We start from the raw sequence: 6,064 nt of genomic DNA on the forward strand, positions 1-6,064 counted from the left end.
CTTTTGTTTAGTAGTCATGTCTTGTGATAAGTTCAATGAGAGCAAGGAGCATGCCTTTTTTGTTTACCCTTGTTTCCTTGGTGCCTAAAATAGTGCCTGGACATGGTAAGTATTCAAAATGCATTTGTCAAATGGATTTTGAGTCCCCATTTACAAGTGAGGACACAAAGGCTTAGAGATGTTAAATAGCATGCCAACTATTAGGTCACCAGCTAATCCAAACCCACATCTGTTAGACTTTATCTTCTTACTGACTCCCAAAGAGTTTAAGGTTTTATAAGGATCACACAGCTTGGTTAAGTTCCTAGCTATTAAATAAAAAGCTACTGAAAGATTAATTAACACCTTTAAAAAAAATCATAACCATTTTGAAAACATAAAACAGAATTCAGAAGTGAGCAACAGTAGAATGGTTATGTTTAAACTTGCCATGTCTCATAAACATTTTACACTGGGAAATCCACACCTGGCATTTGAGAACAAAAGCTGGCATACAACTTGGAGGAAGTATTGTTAGGAATTTACCCAACTAAATCTTCCTAAGCTTATTATCAATAAAGAAGGTGTTTCCATTAAAATAGAGATCACTGTGCTTTCACAGCTTTTTTCCTCAACTGCAATCTTTATCAGGGGAGGGCTCCAGATTTCATGGGCCACATGGCATTTATCATTTTTACCTTACTTACTCAAAACAGTTGGCCAAGTAAGGCTGGGTCCTGATTCTGGTCCCTTCATCACAGCCAGCTTGGCCTGGGCACAAATTCCCTTTTAAATACTCTCAGTACTTCAGGGCCTCTGGAAGAATAGAAAAATATTACCATTTCCCATAGGAAGGATATCGAAGTAACTTGTACAAGCTATCTATGGGGAGACAGGGAACTTAAGTGCCTGGGAAAGGGCTCCATTGGGAGTAAGTAACAAGCCTTGGGCTATTCCCATTCCATCCCATTTCTAGACAGGAGTCTAACCAAGCTGCCAAGCAGGCTCTCAGCCAGACAAAGCAAGAGCTACTATGTGTGGAAGTGCAGGTATTACACCAATCAAGAGATGAGCCCAGAACTTGTCTTCTGTCCAGGTTCCATCACCCAGAATGTGACTAGAAGGAGAAATGCAAAACACCAGCAAGTGACTTCACACTTTCTCTTCTCACTACAGCATGGGTAGAGGTCAGGGTGCAAAGGTCTTAGAAACTTACATGCTGTGTAATTTTAGAAACTAACATTGACATAGATCGTGATGGTCTCTGAGCCATCTCTGAGTTGCAAGGAATTTTCACATGTACCATCCCACTGAGGTAGATAGACCAATGTTCTTATTCCCCAGTTAGAGACAAATAGATTATATTATACATCCAAAGCCATACTAGTTACCCCAAAACCAGCCTCTTGGTGAACCGTTGCTTAGTCATGGTGTTTTGCTTTTCTCTCTCTTCAAGTCAATCGTCTACTAATTTTACATCACTAGATCTCAAGCTTTGGTGTATCATCAGTTAGAGAATCTAATGAACACTTTGGATTCTCTTCCCCTCAAAAAGCACATCTATTTGTCAACATACACATGCATATGCACACACACATTCACAATGTATGTTAGCGATCAGGGATCTCAGAGATCCCCTGAAGACTGTGGGCACAGGGCTGAGAACCCCCCTAGAAGTAATGTGTGTGAGATCAAAAGGGCATAATAACCAAATGCAAGGTATGAATCATATTTTCTAGTTCAGAAATTAAGCTACAGAACACATTGTAGAGACTGCAAGAGAAATCTGATTTTGGAATATCAGATTTTATGAACTTTTCTTAGTTTATATTAGATTAGTTTTATTAGATGTAATAATAATATTTATGTATAAGAAGACTATCTTGAATTTTAGAGGTATCATGAAGTCTGCATTATATTTTCCAATGGTCCAGAAAAATACAGACAGATGCTAGACTGAACCATATGATATTTGCCAACATAATATCATTTTTCATTTATGGAAACAGAAATTCTATTTTATTTAACCTAATTTAAAAGTAAACATAGCAAACTATTAATAGTTTAATCTATGTCGTGGTATATGGATGTTCACTGATAAGTTCTTCCAACTTTTCTGTATGTGGGAAATTTTCATGATAAAATGGGGAAAAAATAAGTTTCTGTTTGTGATATCTCTTAAATCTACTCTATTAGTTATCTATTGCTATGTAACAAATTACCCCCAGATTTCGTGGCTTAAAACAGCAAATGTTTTTGGGTATATACCCAAAATAATTGAAAGCAGAGGCTTAATAAAGAGTTACGTGTACACCCATACACCCGTGATCATAGCAGCATTATTCATAATAGCCAAAAAGTGGAAGCAACCCCAGTGTCCATCAGGGGATGGATGGATAAATAAGATGTGGTATATACCTCCAATGGAATATTATTCAGCCTGAAAAAGGAAGGAAATTTTGATACATACTACAGCATGGATGAACTTTGAAGACATTTGGCAAAGCAAAATAAGCCAGTCACAAAAGGACAAATATGATTGCATGTGTATGAGATATCTAGAGTAGTGAAATTCATAGGAACAGAAAATAGAGTGGTGATTGTCTGGGACTGGCAACCTCACAAGGTCTTCAAAAGCTGCATCCAGCATTAGTTCAAAATCCAGAATTTCATTATTTAAATCAAGACCAGGTGTGGATCAGGCCTCTAGTATAGTTCCTTGAAAGTACTTCCCTCTCATAAGTGGTTGCCAGAGGGGAGAAAAAAACGTTAGTGTTTAATATATACATAGTTTCCATTTGAGAAGATGAAAAATTTCTGGAGGTGGATGGTACTGATGATTGCACAATGTGGATGTACTTAATGCCAATGAACTGTACACCTAAAAACAGTTAAAATGATAAATTTTATGTTATTTATATTGTGCCACGATAAAAAAAAAAACATTTATGATCTCATGGTGACATTTCAATATACTATTCAGTACAATCAAGTCACTAGGTCCACTGTAAAAGAGCGATGACACAAAGCGTGAGAACCAGAAGGCGGGACTCTTTGAGGGCCATCTTAGAATCTGCTGACCACAGTTTTCCCTCTGGACCCAATGATTCACATCCCCTCTCACATGCAGAATACATTCACTCCCTCACAAGGTCCTCAAAAGCTGCATCCCATTACAGCATTAGTTCGATATTCAGAATTTTGTTACTTAAATCAAGACCAGATGTTGATTAGGCCCCTCATATAGTTCTTTGAAAGTACTTCCTCTCAATCTGTGGACCTGTGAAACTAAGCATATTATCTGCCTACCCCTCAATATACACACTAGTGGAACAGGCATAGGATAAATGCTGTAGACATTCCTTTTCAAAATGGGGTAAGTGGGAGCCATAAAGAAGTCCCACAAAGATTCATAGCAGTTCCAAAATCCAGCCAGGCAGATGTGGGAAGTTACTTATAGGTTTCAAGAACTAGGAATAATTATCCATGGTTCCAGGTTTTGCCATCTGGGCCTGTCTTTTTCATGAAAGGTAGCACATGTGTTTGTAGATGAGTAGTTTTCTCAGCCTTTTTCCTGGCATTAAAATCTGGGAGGTCCAACAGCCTTTTTTTTAGTTTGTACTGTCACTGTCTCTTTCAGTCCAAGTTGGTACTGTTCTTGCTGATATCATTCTCACAAAAACTTAATGGATCTTATGTGGCTCTCATTGGGGTTCACCCCATTAGACAAAAGTTACACCCACAGACCTCTGTGAGATAAGCCCTTCTTGTTGGTCTCCTGCTGATACAGCAAAGAAACGATGCCCTTAAGTTTCTCGGAGGTCCCATTGTTTGATTGAGAGAATCTATAAAACACACATCCTTTAAAAGAGTCCTTTGTGTGCGCGAATACTACTCTGAGGTACTACCATTGATAGATATTTCTGAGATCTTAACAAAAGACTCACAGTCACACCATTTGCTCTATCTCTAGGTCACTGCTTGAATTGCACCTTGGATTTAAACTTTTCTCAGAAGGCATTTCTTTTAGCATCTTCTGCCTCTAGAGAGGCTGAGAATTTGTAAAACCATCAAATCCTAGCTTTTTTTTGTTTAACAGTCCTTCCCTCAATTCACCTCTCTCCTCTTGCGTTTTACTAGAAGTAGCAGGAAGAAAACAGGTGTCACCTTAAGTCACTTTGCTTGGAAATCTCTATATATATCTGCCTGCCACAGTCCCTTCCTCCTCATTTCTGCTGTTACTACTCTCTCTTAATGAGCAGTTCTCCAAGTTTTGGAGGGCAGGATCCCTTTACAGTCTAAAAATTATTGAGAACCCCAAAGAGTTTTGTTTATGTGGATTATATCTACTAATATGTACTGCATTAAAAATTAAGCATGAGAAATTTTAAAAATATTTATTAATTCATTATAAAAACCATTACAAGGTCCTCCTCTAGCCAGGCAGCTTCGTGAGACTGACGTCATCTTTAAACCCCGTGTGGCTATCCCTGATGTGCCACCATAATGCCCAGAGAAACAGGGTGACCTGGGAGTCCAACTGCTTCCTTAAGATTATCCAGCTTCTAGATGATTATCCAAAATGCTTTATTGTTGGGGCAGACAATGTGGGCCCCAAGCAGATGCAGCAGACCTGCATGTCCCTCCTGGGAAGGCTGTGGTACCAATGGGCAAGAGCACCATGATGCGCTACCCAGCTCTGGAGAAACTGTTGCCTCATATCCAGGGGAAGGTGGGCTTTGTGTTCATCAAGGAGGACCTCACTGAGATCAGGGACATGCTTGTAGCACAGGAACCCCAAACTCAACCCGGGAAATTGCTTTAATGTTCATGATATTCTGAAAAAAACACCCAGAGGACTAGCTGATGTGGACATGACATTTATTATTCACATTAAGGGGACAGCATCAACGGTGGTGGGCGGGTGCAGAGAGACTGAACCTTCTCTAGTCTGAGGCTCATTATAAGGGATCCCAGACAAAAGAGGCACATATCTTACATGACTCTTAACTACCTTACCTCTGTGTGTAAAATGTCAAGAAGCAGACACAGGACAAGAAGCTGCTCCCAAAAGGAGATAAGAAGTAGTTACAATCCATTCCCCAAACAATACACATTCCTCTGGCCAGCAGCTGTCTAACCAAGACTTCAGTCATGGGAGGGTGAAGGGCCATGTTCATTGACTCCTACAATGCCTCTAACCAATAAGGTCCTGCTGCCACCTGTTCTGGTGCCATTGCCCCTTGTGAAGTCACTGTGCAAGCCCAGAACACTGGTCTGTGGCCCAAGAAGACCTCCTTCCCCCAGGATTTAGGCATCACCACTAAAATCTTTAGGGGCATCACTAAAGTCCTGAGTGATGTACAGCTGATTAAGACTGGAGACAAAGTGGGAGTCAGTGAAGCCACACTGCTGAGCCTGCTAAACATCTCTCCCCTTTCCTTTGGGCTGACCATCCTTCAGGCATTTGACACTGGCATCATCTACAAGAGGAACTACTCTGCATTCTTACTTCCTGCACTGTGACTACAATGTTGTCAATGTATATCTGCAGATTGGGTACCCAGCTGTTGCCTCAGTACCCCATTCTATCATCAGTGGGTACAAGCAGGTCCTGGCTTTGTCTGTGGAGACTGATTACACCGTCCCACTGCTGAAAGGGTCAAGCCCTTCTTGACTGATCTGTCTGTCCCCATGGCCACCGCCACCATTGCTGCTCCTGCTGCCGCCCCAACCAAGGTTGAAGCAAAGAAGAGCTGGAGGAGTCAAATGAGGATATGGAATTTGGTGTCTGATTAATCACCAGAAAGCAACCAACTCAGCCAGCTTTATTTGTGAAACAAGGAATTAAAGGCTAACTTCTCTTTTAAAAAAAATCCTACATGTTCAAACATTGATGATGTCATCATATGTCATATAGCCTCTGGAAAGCTCCACAGCATACACAGGATAGCTTGAGAGTAAAGAAGGCAAATAATATCTTATTATTGTTATGAAAATAGTTTTGACCCCACAAACTTGGGTTCTCTGAACCACACTTTGGGAACGGCCATCTGGGTCCTTCTCCTCAAAGCAACAACTTTCT

The 6,064-nt window shown here is 40.4% G+C and overlaps 1 pseudogene; it reads left to right on the top strand.

Annotated features, from left to right (window-relative positions):
• Window positions 1–4,472: 4,472 nt before the first annotated feature.
• On the top strand, window positions 4,473–5,805 carry LOC150006358 (large ribosomal subunit protein uL10-like; annotated as a pseudogene).
• The last annotated feature ends 259 nt before the right edge of the window (window positions 5,806–6,064 follow it).

The sequence above is a fragment of the Furipterus horrens genome, unplaced genomic scaffold, assembly GCF_987537825.1.
Source record: "Furipterus horrens unplaced genomic scaffold, mFurHor1.1.pri manual_scaffold_6, whole genome shotgun sequence".
NCBI classification, from domain to species: Eukaryota; Metazoa; Chordata; class Mammalia; order Chiroptera; family Furipteridae; genus Furipterus; species Furipterus horrens.